The sequence below is a fragment of the Nematolebias whitei genome, chromosome 17 (genome assembly GCF_014905685.2).
Source record: "Nematolebias whitei isolate Nwh7 chromosome 17, NemWhi1, whole genome shotgun sequence".
Lineage (NCBI taxonomy): Eukaryota > Metazoa > Chordata > Actinopteri > Cyprinodontiformes > Rivulidae > Nematolebias > Nematolebias whitei.
In genome coordinates, this window is record NC_056514.1 from 14,303,058 (window position 1) to 14,325,168 (window position 22,111).

The window sequence follows — 22,111 nt, forward strand, 5'->3', positions numbered from 1 at the left end:
TCTGCTAGATCCCATCCCAACCAGACTGTTTAAAGAGGTATTTCCCCTAATAAATGTCCACATTTTGGATCTACTTAATTTGTCTTTAATGGATGGTTATGTACCACAGCGCTTTAAGGTTGCTGTAATTAAACCTTTACTTAAGAAGTCTGATCTTGATTCAGAATTCTGGCCAACTATAGACCTATATCTAATCTAACTTTCATCTCAAAAATTCTAGAGAAAATAGTTGCAGGTCAGTTGCCTGAACATCTACAAAGAAATAATCTGTTTGAAGAGTTTCAGTCAGGGTTTAGAGCTTATCATAGCACAGAAACAGCCCTAGTAAAAGTCACTAATTATATTCTCATGGCCTCAGACAATGGACTTGTGTCTATACTGGTCCTGTTAGACCTCAGTGCTGCATTTGATACAGGTGATCACAATATTTTACTACAGAGGCTTGAATATGATATTGGGATTACAGGAACAGCTCTAAAATGGTTTAAATCATATCTATCTGATATATTCCAGTTTGTAAATGTAAATAATAAGTATTCTTCATAAACAAAAGTTAGTCATGGAGTTCCTCAGGGCTCAGTGCTTGGGCCAATACTCTTTACTTTATATGTGCTTCCATTAGGTAAAGTTATTAAACAGCATAGGATAAATTTCCATTGTTCTGCTGATGACACACAATTATATTTGTCCATTAAACCCAATGAATCATATCAGCTACTTAGACTACAAGCATGTCTTAAAGACATAAAAACCTGGATGACCCTTAATTTTCTCCTGTTGAACACAGACAAGACTGAGATTTTGGTTTTTGGACCTGAGCACCTTAGGAATGAATTTGTCAGTCTTTCTCCCTCCTTAGATGGCATTAATCTGTCCTCAAGCTCTAATGTTAAAAATCTTGGTGTTATTTTTCATCAGGACATGTCTTTTATACCCCACATTAAAAACGTTACTAGAACTGCCTTCTTCCACCTGCGTAATATCACTAAAATTAGAAACATCTTATCTAAAAATGATGCAGAAAAACTGGTCCATGCATTTGTCACGTCTAGACTGGACTATTGCAATGGTTTATTATCTGGGTGTCCAAATACTTCTTTAAAACATCTTCAGTTGATCCAAAATGCTGCTGCCAGAGTCTTAACCGGAGTTAGTAGGAGAGATCATATTTCTTCAGTTTTAGCTTCTCTCCATTGGCTCCCTGTCAAGTCTAGAATATAATTCAAAATCTTACTTCTAACCTACAAAGCTCTCAACAACCTGGCTCCATCTTATATTACATATCTTATTGTTCCATATTTTCCTAACAGAGCACTTCGCTCTCAGACTGCAGGTTTACTTGTGGTTCCTAGAATTTACAAAAACAGAATGGGAGGCAGATCTTTCAGTTATCAGGCTCCTCTCTTGTGGAACCAACTTCCAATCTCTGTCCGTGAGGCTGACACATTATCCAGTTTAAAAACTAGGCCTAAGACTTTCCTTTTTGCTAAATCCTATAGTTAGGGTCAGCTTGGGTTTCCTGAGCTGTCCCTTAGTTATGCTGCTATAGGCTTAGACTGCTGGAGGACAAACTGACCACAATTTTCACACTACTACTGTCTTTACTTACTCTGCTCAACCTGTTTTGTATTTGTAATTATTTTTTCTATCCTTAACATGTTTTTTTCTTGTCTTTCAGATACACCTGGACCTATACCTGGACCTACCATTCTATGTTTGTCTGTCTCTCCTTCCTGTCCTCTCAACCAGCCGGTCAAAGCAGATGGCCGCTTGTCCTGAGCCTGGTTCTGCTGGAGGTTTCTTCCTTTTAAAAGGGAGTTTTTCCTTTCCACTGTTGCCACTGTGCTTGCTCAGGATGGGAGACTGCAACGAAGCCAAGATTCAACTTGTCTACTGGATTCCTTAGATAGAGAACTTTACTATTTGGTTTTTATGTATGTGACTGTTCCTGTAAAGTGCCCTGAGACAACTTTGTTGTGATTTGGCGCTATATAAATAAACTGAATTGAATTCTGCTCCAGGTTGGTGAGAGCAGTGTGGACCACAGAGGAGATGGCATCCTCTGTTGATCGATTCTTGTAGTATGCATACTGGTGTGGGTCCTCTCTGATGTCATTGGTAGCTTTGATGTGGGCCATGACCAGTCTTTCAAAGCATTTAGTGACTATCGGGGTGAAAGCTAATGGTCGGTAGTCGTTCAGGCCAGTCACTGCAGAGCTCTTAGGAACTGGGATGATGGTGGTGGTCTTCAGGCAGGTGGGAACAGTTGGCAGGATGAGGGAGGAGCTAAAGATGTTGGTCAGGATCTCGCAGAGCTGATCGACAGAGTCTCTCAGTAGTATCCTCAGGATGTTATCTGGGCCAGATGCTTTGTCAGGATTAATCCTCCTGAAGGTGCTCCTTAATTCTGCTAAGGTTACACTGAGGAACTCCCCTTCCAGTAGTGATGTGAGTCTGGTGCTGGGTGGTCTATCTGGGCTTTCTAAATGGGCATAGAACCTCTTAAGAGCATCAGGCAGTGATAGGTCCCTAGGGCATTGTGCATCCCAGCTTTAATAGTCTGTTATGCACTTAATTTCCCTCCACATGCTTTGTGGGTCCTACGAGGAGTAATAAAAGTAATAGCACACATCACGGTGCCGAACCTTTTGTTTTGATATAACAGTTGTGGAGGTACACATTGTAGTTTGGGACACATTGTGACTTGGGATGCATTCAGGGGAGTGGTGGCGTAGAGGTTAGAGAGGTGGGCCTGTGATCCGAAGATCGCCGGTTCACGCCCCGGCCCCGACAACATCAAAATTGGTGGGGTCGGTGAAACACCCACACTTGCCCCCACCCTCATTCGCCCCACTCTGGGCCCATGAGCAAGGCCCTTAACCCCCCACCATGTGCTCCCTAAAAACAGGTCTCTCTTGAAAATGAGTTCTCGTGGCTCAATGAAACTACCTGGATAAATAAAGGCTAAATGAAAAAAAAAAACATTCAAGTTGATAGAAAAGAAAGACCCATTTCCGGTGGGTAATAGGTGGCTGCCTTATTAGGCAGTCCCCAATTACATTTCTGTTACAGCCTTTGGTTTTAGTGTGCCACCACCTAAAATTGTCAATGATCCTCCTTTTTGTATAGTTTTATATGTTTGCTTCAGTAAATCACTAAAATGTCTAGATCTAAAACTAATGAGGAAGCAAACTTTATTAAAACAAGCAATTGTGTCATTCTCTAACCTTTTGGACACAAATGTAAAACTCTATAAACAATATACAATTAACCTAAAGATTCCAGTAAGTTTAAAAAATCCATATCGGTGGACTGTATTGTGACTGACTGACTGTGTGTTGTAAATTAGAACTTACATCTTCAGCTTGCATCAGCAGTTTGGTATTCACTTTGGTCAGCTGGTTCACCTTCTCCTCCTCCATCTGCAGGTCCTCAATAGCCTGCTGGTAGGAAGAAACACAATGCTTGAGGTTACTTATGTTCACGTTCAGCCATCTATGATCCACTACATGCTAGCAGTAGCTGTTTACAAAGAATATGTCACAAATTAATTTCAATCCATCCATCATCTTTTACCCGTTTCTTCCTTTCCAGGGTCAATGGCGCCCATATCCAGCAGTTACTGTGTGAGAGGCAGGGTACACCCTGGACAAGTCACAAGTCCATCACAGGGACACCTAGACCTGTCTCCAGTCAAGTCTCCAGACAGGGACAAATAGTTTTGGCAAATGCACGTCTACTAGATCCCATCCCAACCAGGCTATTTAAAAAGGTATTTCCCTTAATTAATAACCATATCTTGGATCTGCTTAAAGTGTCTATAATGAATGGTTACATACCGCAGTGTTTTAAGATTGCTGTAATCAAGCCTTTACTGAAGAAACATAACCTTGACTCAGGAATCCTAGCCAATTATAGATCTAATCTAACTTAAATTTAAAAAAATTCTAGATAAGATAGTTGCATGTCAGTTATGTGAACATCTGAAAAGAAATAATCTGTTTGGGGAGTTTCAGTCAGGGTTTAGAGTGCACCATAGCACAGAAACAGCACTAGTGAGTTACTAATGTTATTGTCATAGCCTCTGACAATGGACTTGTGCCCACACTGGTCCTTTTACTGTACACCTCAGTGTTGCATTTGATACAGGCCAAAGGAGTCAGGTGCAATGTGGGATGGGTGGTGGCCGAAGGCAGGGACCTTGGCGTTCTGATTCTTGGCTACAGAAGATGGTTCTCGGGCTGTAGATTGTCACCTCTCTGGTGGGGAAGAAGCCTGAGCTGGTGCGTGAGGTTGAGAGGTTCCAGCTAGAAATAGTCTGACTCACCCCGATGCACAGCTCTGCCTCTGGAACCAGTTTCCTTGAGAGGGGTTGAACACACTTCCACTCTGGAATTGCCCCAGGTGAGAGGCCCCGAGCAGGAGTGGGCATACTTGTTTCCCCCCATCTTGGTGCTTGTATGTTGGAGTTCATCCCAGTGAACAAGAGGGTAACCTCCCTCCACCTGCATGTGGGAGGATGGGTTCTGACTGTTGTTTGTGCTTATGCTTCAAATGGCAGTTCAGATTACCCACCCTTTTTGGAGTCCTTGGAGGGGATACTGGAGAGTGCCCCTCCTAGGGACTCCCTTCTTCTGTTGGGGGACTTCAACACTCATGTGGTCAAAAGCAGTGAGACCTGGAGGGGTGTAGTTGGGAGGAATGTCCCACCTGATCTGAACCAGAGTGGTGTTCTGTTATCAAACACCTGTGCTTGTAATGGATTGTCCATAACTAATACCATGTTAAAGCAAAAGTGTCCATATGTGTTCTTGGCACCAAGACACCCTAGGCCTTTGATGATTGACTTTGTCGTTATGTCATCTGATCTGTGGCTGAAGATCTTGGACACTTGGGTGAAGAGAGAGGTGGAGCTGTCCACTGACCACTACCTAGTGGTGAGTTGGCTCCGATGGTGGGGGGAGGATGACCTGGTAGGCCCAAACATATTGTGAGGGTCTGCTGGGAATGTCTGGCAGAGTCTCCCGTGAGACGGAGCTTTAACTGTTACATCCAGGAGAACTTCAAGCACGTTCCGGGGAAGGTGTGGGACATTGAGTTCGAGTGGGCCATGTTCTGCGTCTCCTTTGTCGAGGTGGTTTATTGGAGCTGTGGCTGGAAGGTTGTCGTGTCTGTCATGGTGGCAACCCTCAAACCCAGGGGCCAAATATGGCCCTCATTGACATCTTATTTGCCCCCCCCAAGATGTTATTTTAAATGTAAAATACTTTTTTCACTTTAATTTTTGCAGTAATCTTTGATTATGATGTCAAAAGTGCAACAGAGAATGTCAAGTGAGACCCATCAAACTCTTTTTGAGGAACCTGCAACCAAGAAAAGATGTTGGATATCTAACTTGAGTTAATGTCGATTCTGAAACTGGCCCTTAGTTTGAAAAAGTTTTTAATTTTGGCCCCCTTTTGTAAGTGAGTTTGACACCCCTGCTCTAACCCGTTGGTGGACACCGGCAGTGAGGGATGCTGTCAGGCTGAAGAATGAGTCAAGCCTTTTTGGCCTGTGGGACCCGAAAAACAGCTGATAGGTATCGGCAGTCCAGGCGGTGTGCAGCTCAGATGGTCGCTGAGACAAGAATTCGGGCATGGGAGGAGTTCAGAGAGGCCATGGAGAATGACTTCCATATGGTTCGAGACAATTCTGGCATTTCGGGGGGAGCAATACACCACCAACCCTATTTATAGTAGAGATGGTGTGCTGCTGACCTCAACTCGGGACATTATGGGTCGTGGACAGAGAACTTTGAACACTTCCTCAATTCCACCAACACGTCTTCATCTAAGGAAGCGGAGCCTGGGGACTTTGGGTCAGGCTCTCCAGTCTCTGGTGCTGAGGTCACCGAGGTGGTTAAAAAGCTCCTCGGTGGCAGGGCCCTAGGGGTGGATGAGATTTGCCCAGAGTTCATATATCTCCAATTTTACCTTTTCTCCATTGGCTCCCTGTCAAATTTCCTCTCGGGGAAAGTTTACTCCAGTGTTGTTGGAAGGAAGTATCCCACCAATTGTCAAACCTCAGATTCAGGAGGTGCAGTGTGGCTTCTGTTTTGGAGTGGACCAGACCTTTACTCACCAGACCTTTGCCTCAGGTGCAGGAGTTCAAATATGTGAGTGTCTTGTTCACCAGTGATGGTAGGATGGAGCTGGAGATGGATCAACAGATTGAGGCCTCATCCTCAGTAATGTGGGTATTGCTTTGGTCTATTGTGGTGAAGAAAGAGCTGAGTCAAAAAGCAAAGCTCTTGATTTGCTGGTCTGTCTATGTTCTGACTCTCACCTATGGTCATGAGGTTTGGATTATGACCAAAAGAACGAGATCCTGGATACAAGTGGTCGTAATGGGCTTCCTTTGTAGGGTGGTCGGGCTCAGCCTTAGAGTGAGGAGGAGGAGCTCCATCATCTGGAGGGAGCTCGGAGTAAAGCCGCTGCTTCTCTGTATCAAAAGGAGTCAGCTGAGGTGGTTTGGGCATCTGATTAGGAGGCCTCCTGGACGCCTCCCTTTAGAGGTTTTCTAGGCATGTTCCACTGGTAGAAGGCCCTGGGGAAAATCCAGAAGTTGTTGGAGGAATGGTCTATCTTCTCTGACCTGGGAACACCTCGGGGTCTTTAAGAAAGGGCTGGAAAGTGTCGCTGGGGAGAGGGATGTCTGGGTTTCTCTCCTAGACATGTTGTCTTCACGACTCAACTACAAATAAGCAGTAGAAGATGGATGGATGGATACTTCAGTAGATCAAATCATAAATGTAGGGTGGCAGCCAAGATGGGTAAAAAGTGTGCAAAGGTGGGTAAGATGTGGGAACATGTGGACAATGCAAACCATACAAAATTAAATAGAATGCTATTAAAAAAATGTTATTCAAAATGCAAAATATGGTTCGCTAGTTATTTAGTTGCAAACATTCAGAATTTAGTAAGAATGCATCTGAATAATTGCATATGTTTGCAGTTCTAGGTTGCCAGCTTGTCTCCAACACTGAGACAGAGCAAAACCTCTGCTTACCTGACTGAGCTCCACCAAATGGTCTTTCTCTCTCTGGAGCTTCTGCACTGCTTCGTCTCTTTGATAAAGCTGCTCCGACAGCCTCTTCACCTCCCGGTCCGACAACTACAATCAATGGGAGAAGTTACTGTCAGCTGTCATTTGCAAGTATGTTAGTTGGGAAGATTATGTATGAATCATTAAAAATAATGATGCTAAGTAAAATGTTTCATTTCAGTATATTGCTCTGGTTTAAGTCTATTATAAGTGTCTTTTCTGGTGAAATAGATGCTTCATATTTGAACTTGAGAACACTGTAGTTCCAGCCTTTAGGAGCCTTTACCATACCATACCAATTTATTTATATAGCACTTAAAACAGCAACAAGGCCAACCAAAGTGCTGTACAAAAGAACCAAACATGCACAGCAGACAGGAAAACATAAAATAGAAATACAGATACAAATAGCAGCAGAAGCTAACTAAAATGGCCAACAGAGTAGAGAACAGACTGGACCAAAACAAATCACACCGTGTTAAAGGCAAGCGAATAGAAGTGGGTCTTCAAGCGAGACTTAAAGACTGAGAGTGTGGGAGCCTGCCGGACACTCAGTGGCAACTCATTCCACAGTCGTGGACCTGCAACAGAGAAAGCCCTGTCACCTCTGAGCTTACGATGGGTTTCTGGGACTGAGAGAAGCATCTGGTCTGCTGACCTCAGAGAGCACGGTGGAACATATGGCTGCAGAAGATCAGTGAGATAGGATGGGGCGGAACTGTTCAGTGATTTAAAAACATACATGAGAATTTTGAAATGGATCCGAAGGTGAATGGGTAGCCAGTGCAGGGAGGCCAAAACTGGCGTGATGTGCTCTCTATAGCCTGTACCAGTTAAAAATCGGGCTGCAGCATTTTGGACCAGTTGTAGACGAGCAATGGAGGACTGACTGATTCCAAACAGAAGTGAATTGCAGTAATCAAGCCTAGATGTTATGAAGGCGTGGATCACTGTCTCGAGGTTCTTTTTGGAGAGTATAGGCTTCAGCTTAGACAGCCGTCTCAGCTGAAAAAAACAGGATTTGACCATCATGTTTACGTGACTGTTGAGTTTTAAGGACGGGTCCATTATCACCCCCAGATTAGTCACCTTTTGTTTCTCTAGCGGGGCTAGAGAGAAAATTGGTTCATGAGTGAGCCACTGGGATGGAACAGCATGACTTCAGACTTCTTCTCATTGAAGCTTAAGAAGTTTAAAGCCATCCAGTCCCGGATGTCAGCCAGGCAGTCAAGAAGAGGCTGAATAGAGCGTGTGCCTCTGTGCCTCAGGGGGAAGTAAATTTGGCAATCATCGTTATAGAAATGAAAGGGTATGTCGTGTTTGCGGAAGATAGCACCTAGTGGCAGCAGGTATAAAGAAAAGAGAAGGGGACCGAGGATGGACCCCTGCGGTACCCCCCACTGGAGTGCGGTCGATGCCGAACTAAAATCTTTGATATTGACACAGAAGGTTCTGTCAGAGAGGTAGGACCCAAACCATTTAAGGGCTGACCCTGTGATGCCCACCCACTGCTCCAGTCTAGAAATGAGGATATTGTGGTCGATGGTGTCAAAAGCAGATGTAAGGTCCAATAGGACAAGCAGCACAGAATCACCTGCGTCTGTGGATATGAAAATGTCATTAAAAACCTTCAGTAGAGCAGTTTCAGTGCTATGGAGAGATTTGAAGCCAGATTGGAATAACTCAAGGATAGCGTGATCCCCCAAAAACTGTTTCAACTGAGACTCCACAATTTTTTTCCAGTAGTTTAGAGGTGAATGGGAGTCTGGAGACAGGCCGGAAGTTGGACATGACTGAGGGGTCAAGGTTAGGTTTTTTCAGGATGGGCTGGACAGCAGCATGTTTAAAAGTCTTTGGCACCACACCTGAGGATAAACTGCTATTCAGAATAGCGAGGATAAAAGGACCCAGGGTAGGAAAAACTTCCTTTAGCAGTCGAGGGGGGACCACATCAAAGGGGGAACCAGATGGCTTCATGCTGCACATTACCTGCTCCAGAGAGGACAGAGAGATGGGCTCAAAGTGGTCAAACACAGCCACACACTGAGAAGGGATGGACAGATCATGAGCTGGTGGAGAAATGAGTGCCCGGGTGTTTGCCACTTTTTCTAAAAAGAAATGGAGGAAGTTCTCACACAGCTCAGTTGAGGCTTCCAGAGGGGAAGGCTCACTGAGGTGTAGAACTGAGTTCAGGGTGGAGAAAAGAACTCGGGGGTTGTGGGAGTTGGAGACAATTAAATCAGAAAAGAATTTACATTTGGCAACTTTAACGGTTTTCTGATAGTGACGCCAACTCTCCCTTAACATTTGAAAAGACACCTGGAGCCTGTCCTTCCTCCACTTTCGTTCAGCTTTGCGACACTGCCGCCTAACGGCTCGCGTGACGTCATTCAGCCAAGGCTCTGATTTAAGTTTTGTTTTTCTGGTCTTAAGGGGAGCAACACAGTCCAGAACATTTAAACAGGCAGAGTTGAACTGAGAGGTTAGCTCCTCAGTGGTAAGAGACATCGGGAACTGTTCGATCCTCTCAGAGTTAAAACCTTCATTAAAACGAGCAGCAGTGAAACGGTTAATGGAACGCGTACGTGCAGGAACGCATGTCTTAGCCGTAGGACAAGGGGGGGTGAAGTCAAACAATACAGGCATGTGATCTGAAAAAACATTGTCACCGATTTTCAAATTAGAAACAGAGACATCGCGTGTTAAAACGAGGTCCAGCGTGTGACCATGTTCTTGGGTGGGGCCGCTCACCTGCTGAGCTAAGCCAAAAGAGTCCAATAAATCTAGAAAGTCCTTCACTAAGGGCTTCTCCTGACAACACACATGCAAATTAAAGTCACCAATAAGCAAAAAGTGAGTGTATCTCTGTGTGATATCAGCCAAAAAGTCAGAGAATTCATTTATGAAGTCCTTAGAACGAGGTGGGCGGTAGATGAGCGCACACAGAACCGGAGGAGAGTGTCCAAGTTCAAAGGCGCTCAGCTCGAAGCTGGCGCGGGACACCGGGATGGACAACTGTTTACACGCAAAGTTTGCTTTAGGCTGCAGGAAACATAAAAATGTTATTTCCCTTCATGACAGACAGAGATGTCCTCATTTTACTTCCTTCTAACAGACATGAATGCTTCCTATCAGCATTTAGGATCCTGTCTCTACTTGAAGACATAAGGATTCAGTGAGAGAAGTGTGATGACACTTGGAGATAGGTGGTGCCATGACACATTTACTTGTGCTTCCTAGAGTTTCCAAAAGCAGAATGGGAGTCAGAACTTTCAGTTATCAAGCTCCTATCTTGTGGAACCAACTTCCAGCTTCTGTCAGTGAGGCTGACACCTTGTTAGAGCTGTCATTTCTAACCCAAGCCCGAAGCCCAGCCCGACCCAACCTGAATTTGGGGCAAGCTGTGCCACGATAATGTGCTGGATGGGCGGTCCGGGTCAGTGTTGGGCTTTTGATTGTGTCAGCGGATCAGCCATGATCCAATTATATGGCAACATGGCTTGCCTTAAAATCCAACCAAGTGACAACATGGTTTGCCATACCTTCACCAGCCGCATGCGGTCATTTCACCGCAAATTGACTGGCCTTGAAAGAGGTCAAATAAAGTTCAGTTAAGCATCAGATGGGACTATACTGACAGGAAGCGATCCATTGCCCAAATGGACATTCATTCAGCTGCTGCACTCTGTGGGCCGACAACCCAAACAGGTGAGATCCCAAAGCAGACATGTCAGAGTGGTCTGTGTCTGAATAAATCAGAATGCAAGCAGAAACAGAGTTTTAATACTCTTTGACGGCCATGAAAGGACAAACACCACCTCCGCTCTGATCTTCTGCCCCTTTTATTCAGCTGCAGGTCACCGTGGTAAAGTTAGTTTTATGTTGGATGTTGGACATTCAAACTCCATGGCTTCAGAGGTATGTTCCTCTCGTTGGATTCGATGCAGGCAGTCTGATTTTGGTCAGCCGAACTCGAAGGAAAGGAAGACACCGCTGAAGCCACAGAGCTCGATTTCCAACATCCAACGTAAAACTAACTTTATCGTGGTCTGCGCGTCCACCGACCATTAATAATTATAAGCATCCATCCAGCCACCCATTATCTTTTACCCGCTTCTTCCATTTTGGGTCACGGGGGTCACCGGTGCCGATGTCCAGCAATCACTGTGCGAGGGGCGGGGTACACCCTGGACAGGTTGTAAGTCCATCACAGGGCCACATAGAGACAAACGAGACAAACAACCATTCACTCTCTCACTCACACCTAGGGACAATTTAGAGTTACCAATCAGTCTAACATGCATATTTTTGGTCTGTGGGAGGAAACAGGAGCACCCAGAGAAAACCAATGCATGCACGGAGAGAACATGCAAACGCCACCCAGAAAGGCCCCTGGACCAGGATTTGAACCAGGAACCTGCTCGCTGAGAGGCAGCAGCTCTACCAGTTGTGCCACCATGCTGCCTTAATTATAAGCAGTCAAAGCTTAATTAAAAATGTCGGTGGGGGGTGGGGTTCTGGTTCAGACCTGTAATTACTGTTAATTCGTCAGGTCAGGTGTGGTTCGGAAATGATGGCTACAGGCTGCGGCTTGGTCGGATCAGATTTTTTGGGCCCGAATGCAACTCTGCACCTTGTCTACTTTTAAGATTAGGCTTAAGCCTTTTCTTTTTGATAAATCCTATAGTTAGAGTAGGCTTGAGTTTCCTGAGCTAACCCTTAGTTCTGCTGCTATAGGCTTAGTCTGCTGGAGGACAAACTGACCACATTTCTTCAATCTGCTGCTGTCTTTAATTGCTCTACTCTACCTGTTTTGCATTTGTAATTATTTATATCTTAAAGTATTTTTTTAATTATTATTATCTTTCCTCCTATAGAATGTACAACTGGACCTGTCATTCTGTGTTTGTCTGTTCCTCTTTCCTGTCCTCTCAAATACAGCCAGCTGAAGCAGATGACTGCTTGTCCTGAGCCTGGTTCTGCTGGAGGTTTCTTCCTGTTAAAAGGGAGTTTTTTCCTTTTCACTGTCTCCTTTGTGCTTGCTCAGGATGGAAGACTGCAACGAAGTGAAGATTCAACAAGTCTGCTGGCTTCCTTCCTTAGATAGATAACTTTTACTAATTGGCTTTTGTATGCATGTGAATGTTTTTGTTCAATGTCCTGAGACAACTTCTATTGTGACTTGGTGCTATATAAATAAACTGAATTGAACTGAAGTGAGTGGATGACAGACTGAGGAAACATTTCAGTTCAGAACTCATAGACAAGTCAAATCTGTTCCTGTTTTAGATCAAGCACATCACGTCCACCTATAGTTATGTAGATAATACTCCACACACATCAGATACAGGCCCAATATTTATTTTTAAAGCCTTGAGTCAACTTTATAATCTGTCTTTTCTTATGCGAACTGTGAAAGAGTCACAGGATTCTTCTCTGTAACTGTAGTTTCATCAACTTCTTTTTAATAAATCCCTGGAATTAAATTCCTAACATCATGTCCTGTATAATAAAGTGATTTGTAAAGACAGAATCTGCACCACCTATCTCTACTTTTGGGATATCTCAGATCCCTTCTTGTTTTGTGAATGTAGTAGATTCCTGTGGCACTCCTGAACAAAAGATAACATCTTAATCCTTTAATACACCTGAGAGATTCAGATAAAGGTTTTGCTGAGGGGGCTGTGATGGAGATGATGGAGCAGCATCTGCCTGTATGTGCCTGCACAAAGGAGACTATTATGATATGGAAAACACGCAAACTTTGTACATCTGCTATAAGATATTTTTACTTAGATCTGCATCTTTGTACCTTTTTCATTGAGTACATTTTGTTAATAAACAATAAAGTTTTCTGTTCAAACCTAAATGTTCTTGTTTTAGAGTTTGTGAGATTTTGGGGTGTTGGAGTTTGAATTTTATTTGTTGGTTTTCATGTTCTATCAGTATCTCCCTGCTTATTGTAATGAATCTTCCTGCTCCATTCTGGATTCTGGATATTGTTCCATATTTTTCTAACTGAGCACTTCACTCTCAGACTCCAGGTTTACTTGTGGTTCCTAGAGTATCCAAAAGCAGAATGGAAGATAGAGCTTTCAGTTATCAGACTCCTCTTGTGTAAACAAATTCCAGTTTCTGTCTGTGAGGCTGACACATTGTCTACTTTTAAGATTATGATTGACTATTTTTTTGATAAATCCTATAGTTTAGGGCTGGCTTGGGTTTCCTGAGCTATTCAGTAGTAATGCTGCTATAGGCTTAGACTGCTGGAGGACAATCTGGCCACATTTCTTCACTCCACTGCTGTCTTTACTTTCTCTACTCTACCTATTTTGCATCCATTCATGCATTAGCTTTATTCGCTTCTTCCTTTTCGGGTCTCGGGTGTCACTGGCACCCATGTCCAGCCATCACTGTGTGAGAGGTGAGGGACACCCTGGACAAGTCACAAGTCCATCACAGGGACATATAGAGACAAATGAGATAAACAACAATTCACTCTCTCACTTACACCTCAGGACAATTTAGAGTCACCAGTCAGTCTAACATGCATGATTTTGGTCTATGGGAGGAAACCAGAGTACCAGGAGGAAACTCACGCAGCACAGACAGAACATACAAACTCCACCCAGAAAGGCCCCTGGCCTGAATTTGAGCCAGGGCGACCTGCTTGCTGATAGGTGGCAGCTCTACCAACTGCGCCACTGTGCTGCCCTCTACCTGTTTTGTGTTTGTGATTATTTCTATCTTAACATGCATGTTTTGTCTTTCTTCCTATAGAAAGTGCATCTGGACCTGCCATTCTGTGTTTGTTTGTTTCTCCTTCCTGTTCCTGTCTCAAACCCAGCTGGTCGAAGCAGATGGCCACTCGTTCTGAGCCTGGTTCTGTTGGAGGTTTCTTCCTGTTAAAAGGGAGTTTTTCCTGTCCAATGTCTCCTTTGTGCTTGCTCGGGATGGGAGACTGACGAAATGAAGACTAAACAAGTCTGCTGGCTTCCTTCCTTAGATAGAGAACTTTTACTAATTGGCTTTTGTATGCATGTGAACATTTTTGATCAGTGTCCTGAGACAACTTCTGTTGTGATTTGGCACTATATGAATAAACAGAATTGAACTGGATGACCCTTGCATTACAATGAAAAAGATAGCCAGAACGTACAGTATATACTCTTTACGGGTTCTTTGTAGGTTCTTTAAGCACATTTTAAGAATGTAGTGGGCTCACCATTAAATAAGATAGAGCATAGTGTTTGTGATGTTTTTGATCAAGCACAGCAAGGTCATGGTGGTTTATCATTGTAGAGTGTGTGGCAGCATGAGGCAGCGTATTCATAATGCGGGTCTTTTGCTCAGCAGAGTGTGGCCCAGTCATTGACAATTAGAACCAGGGCTATCCTCGTGTCCAGGCTACAACCATGATTATAACAAGGTCATGGAAATAAACCAGTGTAAACATGACACTTATGGCAGCATTGTGATGATATTTCTGGGTATCACACGTATTGTTCAGGATTAAATCCTTGTTGTGCAGTTCATCATATGCTTTTTTACAAGTTCTTGTAGTTCTGTAACTTCCTGCATATGCACTTTTGCATGATGCACTTTTGAGTCAATTCAGTTGGTTATTTTACTGTATTACAACAGTGGTGAACTGTGCTAGGCCTTCAGTTAGATTTTTTTTTTTCATCTTTAAAAAAAAAAAGTCCATATGACCTGACTGAACATTGGTGAATTTTTTACCTGGAGCATGAACTTTGATGCCTTCAGTTAGGATTCAATAATGAAGCCTGATACAATAACCTGATGAATACTAATGTCAGTGAGTGTTACGCTGATGTCCCCAGTCAGCGGGGACACAAACCTAAACCAGATGAAAAAGGATAAAGGGAAAGAAACCAGGAAGGACAGATGGTGGTAGAGTTTGCCAAGAGAATGCAAATGGCTGTAGTCAACACATTTCCAAAAGAGGGAGGAACATAGAGTGACCTATAAGAGTGGAGGAAGGAGTACGCAGGTCGACTACATTCTGTGCCGAAGAGGAAACCTGAGGGAGATTGAAGACTGTAAGGCTGTGTGTGGTAGGAGAGAGCGTGGCCAGACAGCATCGGATGGTTGTGTGTAGAATGACTGTTGTTGTGAAGAAGAGAAAAAGAGCAAAATCAGAGAAGAAGACCAAATGATGGAAGCTCAAGAAAGAAGAATCTTGTGAGAACTTCAGAGAGGGGCTGTTAAAGGCTCTGGGTAGTAAGAAAGAGCTTCCAAAGGACTGGGCTACTACAGCAACAGCAATCAGAGAGACAGAGAGACAGGTAGGAAGGTACTTGGTGTGTCATCTGGACAGAGAACGGATGATAAGGAAATGATAATAAGCTGTTGTTGTTTTTATGTGCTATATAACTAAATTGACATTGACATTGTTATACAAGCATCCCCATACTAAGCTAGTTCACCCATGTGTTTGTGCATGTTTATATGAAAGTTTTCACTGGCCCAAGAAGGATCTTCTAGGATCAGATTCTAAACGGTTCTACCTGTTTTTCCTGCTCAGCTGCGGTCAGTGCGTTCTCCATATCCTCCAGGTCTCGTCTGAGACTGCTGCACTCTGTTTGAAGCCGGTCCCTGTGCAGAACCAGCTGAGCTGAGCAGACTTCCTCCTCTTCCAGACGATTTGAAAGACCCGAAAGATGCTGCTCCAGCTCACGCTGGGTCTTCTCCAGGTGGACGCAGCGCTGTTCAAATGCCTGCGCGTTCTCCTGCTCCTGCAATTTCACAAACGCAAGCATTTAAGGTTGATTCAGGACAATAAATATTTCATATATCTCTTTTATGTATACATAGATTAAAAATCTCATATATGTCTTATGTATTTTCAGACTAATTTTGACCAATAGCCATTGCTGATATAAGTTTAATGTCTTTGCTGTTGAAACATTTGGATTTATTTATTTTTATTGTAATAGTCTAAAATACAATTCACAAGATACTTAAGTTACGCATATTTATATATGTATGTAATATTATTCATGTTAATGCACGGTAGTCAATTGCAGTCATGTAAAAAAAGAGTGTCCGTTTTGTAAACGTCAGGTTCTTGTCTCTAGTTTTTGCAAATTATTTGGTTTGGTTGGTGTCTTCAAGACATGACCTTCAGCGAGCATAGGATCAGTTCACAATCTGAGGTTATGGTCCTTAAGAGTGGAAGGCTCTTTCAGTGTTTTGAATGAGACTTTGCCTTAAGCAGCAGAGTGCACGTATCTTAAAATCTTGTTCATGAGAGATGGTGGGATGGACTAGTTTTAACACTCACCCATTGTCATGAAGTAGTATGGATCATGACTGAAAGAACAAGATACAAGCAGCTGAACAAGCAGATAACAGATAAGGATAGGAGTGACTAAGGATCATCATGGAAAGACATGCCCCTGCAAGGCATGCACCACCAGCAGATTGAGGGAGTCCCACCAGTGGCTAGAGAGGGCTAGCCTAAGGAAAGCACAGAGGCACTAACCATGGCAGCACAAGAACAGGCCATCAGTGCAAGAGCAATAGAGACCTGGGTCTACCATATTAGACAAGTCCCTGAACTCTGGACACTTTACATAATAGCAAATTTTAAGATCCAGGCAGGCCAAGCATACATGGAACATCATAACCAAGTGGCTGGAATAATACACAGGAACATCTGTGCTGAGTATGGACTGGAGGTCCCATAATCAATAGTGGGAGACTCCACCAAGGATGGTGGAGAATAACAAGGCTAAGATATTGTGGGACTTCCAGGTCCAGACCTACATACAGCTAATCAACTGGACACTGAGGAGGTCAACAAGCAAGAGAACATGACAGTGGTGATAGATGTAGCAATACCAAGAGACTGCAACATCAGTAAGGAGGAGCATGAGAAGCTGGAGAAATACCAAGGGCTGAAAGTGGAAATAGAGGTGTGGAGAGTCAAAGCATCAGTAGTTCCAGTGGTCATTGAAGCACTCGGTGCTGTGACCCCCCCAAACTGGAAGAGTGGCTCCAACAGATTCCAGGAACAACCTCAGAGAACTCTGTCCAGAAGAATGCAGTCCTAGGAACAGCTAAGATACTGAACTGAACCTTCAAGGTGGTCAGACAGACAGAAGAACTATACTTACAACTCAAAGAATCCACCTGTTACAGGCTTAGTCGATAATTCAATCAGAGTGCATTGCAATCTCTAATTACTTTTTAGCTGCTTATAACAGCATTGCTCCTAATCATAATGGAAATTAAAGTTTCCAATAACAAAAACATATATAAGTAAAAAGAACATTTATTGGTCTCAAAATGTCGTTGTACGAGGATAAACAAATAAAGTTTAGGACATCTAAAGATTCTTCAATTTTTAATTGGTTATTTTAACTTTAAACAGTTAGACTAAGAAAGCTGTATTTCTGTAATTATATCTTTCCTCATACAAACCGTATCATTTATAGAAATGTTTTAATTTCCGTAAAAACACAGAAAACGACCCAACTGCTGCAGTAACATTTCCAGGCCTATAAGTGGCGCTGTAATTCTGCCTTAAAATCCATAGAAATAAATGAAAGGAAAGAAGATATTGAACAAACGTGGAGAAAGAGATGGATGAAAAATGCAAGAGGAAAAAAAACAAATTTTTGTGAATGGGGCCTAAATGTGTACTGCAGATATTTACCAAACTGGTCCTGTTTTGGGTCAGTCAGTCATTATAGGAGAAGATGAGGGATTTGGAGATTCAAAATCATGCACAGACACACTCAAGATTAACGTAGAATCTTCAGGTTATTATGCATGTTTTTGGCTGGTTGAAGAGACTAGAGGAAACCCACACCTGCACAAGGTAAACTGCCTGAACCTCGTTGTGAAGACATTAGTGCTGCTAACCTCTGTTCCATCATGCATCCTGGCATAATGCATTCTAGGACAAATTTAACTTCTATAGTTAACCCAGTTTGTCACAGCCAACATTCACTTTTAGCAGCAGACCTGCACCTTAATGTCTTTTGCAAAGTGTCCAAAACTCCATGATCTTGGTGAAAGGGTGCAGTTTAAAGAATATATTTTATTGGCCAGCAAACAGGGCAGCACGGTGGCGCAACTGGTAGAGCTGCTGCCTCTCAGCGAGCAGGTCCCTGGTTCAAACCCCGGTCCAGGGGCCTTCTGGGTGGAGTTTGCATGTTCTCTCCGTGCATGCGTGGGTTTTCTTTTGTTTCCTCCCACAGACCAAAAACATGCATGTTAGGCTGATTGGTAACTCTAAATTGTCCCTAGGTGTGAGTGAGAGAGTGAATGGTTGTTTGTCTCGTTTGTCTCTATGTGGCCCTGTGATGGACTTACGACCTGTCCAGGGTGTACCCCACCCCCCGCACAGTGATTGCTGGACATGGGCACCATTGATCCCCGTGACCCAAAATGGAATAAACAGGTAAAGATAATGGATGGATGGATGGGCCAGCAAACATTGGTTAAAAAATAGTGAGCTAGCATTCATAAGGGAGTCAACAAAGAGTCTTGAAATGCCTGCAAGGATTTTCACTTTTCTTGAAACATGAATCTCAAGGCCTCACTTTCGAGTTGCAAGAAATTTTAACATATTCAAAACACTGAATAAAATTTCTCTCAAAATCACAGATGACGGGAGTGTCATTGAACCCTTCTAGAACTTAGTTTCTCCGAGCCAGAAAGTGTGAGGAATCTGAAATAGCTTTGGTGACCTTTGAAACCAAATTATGAATGACTGAAGACAAAAAAGAGAATAAACTGAGGTCAGATTGATACATAATTGAGTCAGTATGTGACTAATACAATAAAAAGCATCTGCAACTCAGTTGCATGAATGACCCAAGAATGTCGCAGCTTATGTTATGGTCAATGGACTGTACTTATATAGCACCTTTCTATCTTATCAAGATACAGAAAGTGCTTTACACTACAATCTGTGCCCTTATTTACTCATTCATAGAGCACTCTACTAGATCTATACAAAGACTGATCAGTGCTTTATCACATTCATACACCAATGGGACACACAACCAAGGGGTTCGGTGCCTTGCTCAGGGACACTTCAACATGTGACTGCAGGTGGAATTGAACCCCCATCCCATTGGAGCATGGCTGCTCTAGCCACTCAGCCCCAGCATGCCCCCAGCTGTTATGTACTCAAACACGTCATAAATAAACATTTGGTCTACAAAGTAATTTTGTGTAAAAATTTGTATTATTTTGCCCCCCCCCCCCCCCCAACCCTCCAATTTGTGTGACCAACTTGATGTCAACTGTCACAGCCCAGTCCAGGGTTTAAGATGTGACATTTTATGCATTGTATACAGTATTGGCTCTTCTGACAAATTTGAACACATTTGAGATTATTTGAACCAAATTCCCCACCTTTTTTTGCCATATGATCCAAACATTACTGGCAAGGGGAATAACCAGCATCAACTAGTTGGTTGGTTATTCATTTAAAATAAACAACCTCATTTTCATTTATTTTAGTTTTTTAGCTTTAAATTACAGTTCAGCTTCTGTTGATTAATTATCTTGGTATGTAACTTGTAAATAGACAACACCATAATGTCTCCTAGAGGAATCTCGAGTACCACCATTGATACATGTACCACAATTTAAGAACCATTTGGCCCATTCCCTCAGGTTACCACTGCTCTGAATAACGTGGAGGAATTGCAGGTATAGCATTTGTTACCTACAGTTGCTAATCTGTGCTCCAGAGTGTTGCTGTAGCCATCCCAGTCCAGTTCCTCAGTTTCTGGTTCTGCTCCTGAATCTGCGTTGGTCCCATTAGCCTCCTCAAAATCACACGAAAGGGAGTTGGAACGTTGGCGTCCCCACCCAGATGTCATCTCACTGATTCTTCCTCCATAAAGAGGTGCTTTCCAGACTCCACCTGTTTCACGAGGTAGCTATGTGTCCACTGTTTCCACCCAACAGAGACGTAGTCTTGTCTTTCACTGGGCAGTTTGCTGCTGCTCTGAATGTTCCAGATGAGTCAAAGAAATGGTAGTAACACAATCCCTCATGGTGCTCCGATCTTTGCTCTCCCAGCAAACCTTTGTTTGCACCAGACTTTGACTCTTCTTTTCTCTGTTTCACTCAGACCTTTAGCTGTTTAGTTTAGCTAATCCAGCAGCTGGTTATTATATGTTGAAAGTAGCCACTGCTCCTTCCACTCTTACGGCGTTACAGGGTTCGTTCTCATCTTCTTTCTCTTCTGGTGGTCTTCTCCGTCAGAAGCAGGTGGTTCTCTGCCATTTATGGTAGGAGTGGGTTCTAAATGTATCCCTCCTCCCTCTGAGGGTCTGGTTGGTTAAGTCAGGTCAAAGAAACAGCCTGTAACTTGAGTTTCTGTGTGTCAACAGAATAAAACTGAAGCAGAGAAAAAAAGAGCAGTGTTTCAGGGTAGGAATGCCTTTTGTTCCCTCAGTTATAATTGACAGAAATGTCTTGTGAGCACACTCCCACATGGTCGCCCACAATGCCATGGCATTCATCTTCCCAAGAACAACAAAAGATCTTGTGCTTCAACTCTGACGTGTGGCTGACTTCAACTCAAAAAACTAGACCAAGCAATTCTTTATCTCGAGTCAACATTAGTCAAGGTCATTAGATGAGGGGAGGGTTAATTATCTCAGCAGCTTCAGCACCAGAAGGCACATGTAGCATTAATTCATTCAACCTTTATTTAAACAGGTTAGTTCCCATTGAGCCTCGAGGACTCATTTACAAGAGAGACCTGTTACATACAACATACAAAGTAGATAAAGAAAAGAGAACACAAAGATGGAGGTGGTAAAAAAAAATCATATCTCACACCGTGGGCCACCACCATGGCCGGGGCACAGTGTGAAAGTTGCAAAAAAAAGATCTCACAACATAAACAGCAACATACAGTGACATCATAATACATTTATGCATGAGGAGTTCAACAAAGGTGGTGAGTTGTTCGTGGAAAGATAGTCTGCTAACATATAAAAAAGCTCTCCATAATGCTAGAACTTTATATTACTCATCTTTAATAGAGGAGAATAAAAATAACCCTAGGTTTCCGTTTAGTACTATTGCTAGACTAATTAAAAGTCCCATCTCTGTTGATCCATGTATCCCTACACCTATAAGTACAGTAGTCCCTCGTTTATCGTGGGGGATCCGTACCCTGAAGCCCCGCGATAAGTGAAAAGCCGCGAAGTAGGAAAAGTAGTACAAGTAGTAAGTAGTAGTTAATTTTTGTACATCTACACACACACACACATATATTTATATATATATCAAATAATATATATTGAATTCTAGAACTACGCTGCTCGGGGTGGCTGCATGTTGGAGTAGTTCTGTTACATTCTTTCTGAAATTTTTCTTTTGGAAACTTTAATTCCACTTTTTCTGGATGTAAATCACATTTTTTGGATGATTGTTTCCTCTGGCATCAGATGTTGTGTAGCTGGAAGGATTTTTACTGAAACTTTTTTACTTTTGGACATTTGTTATGATGTGTAACCATAAGAACAAGGTGTTTTTTAACAACCAGGAGCTGCTGATTAACATATAAAGCTCAAATAATATCTCATCTATAGCCCCAAATCTCAAATGAGTTGAAAAGGAGGCGCCATAGATGCATTCCCGTCTCCCTGCCGGCTGTGCTCAAGTGCTTGACCACTGAGATCGGGGAACTAGCAGGAAACACGGCTCGTGACAGCAGAAAAATTAAGATTGTCCCCCGGCACCTGCAACCGACTAACCGCAGCGACAAGGGGCTCGGCAGGCTGCTGGGAGGAGTACCCATTGCTCTGGGATGAGTTCAGCCAAGCATTTGGGCGGTCCTGCATCCCGGGGGAACCGAGCTGCCAGCTACAGCCATCAGCATCTATAAAATCTCTTAATGAAAAGAGGATAACGAGTTACAACAGCATTTAATATCTCTCTGGGATTAATAACATTCTATATGTACTTTGTACTATATATATATATATATATATATATATATATATATATATATATATAT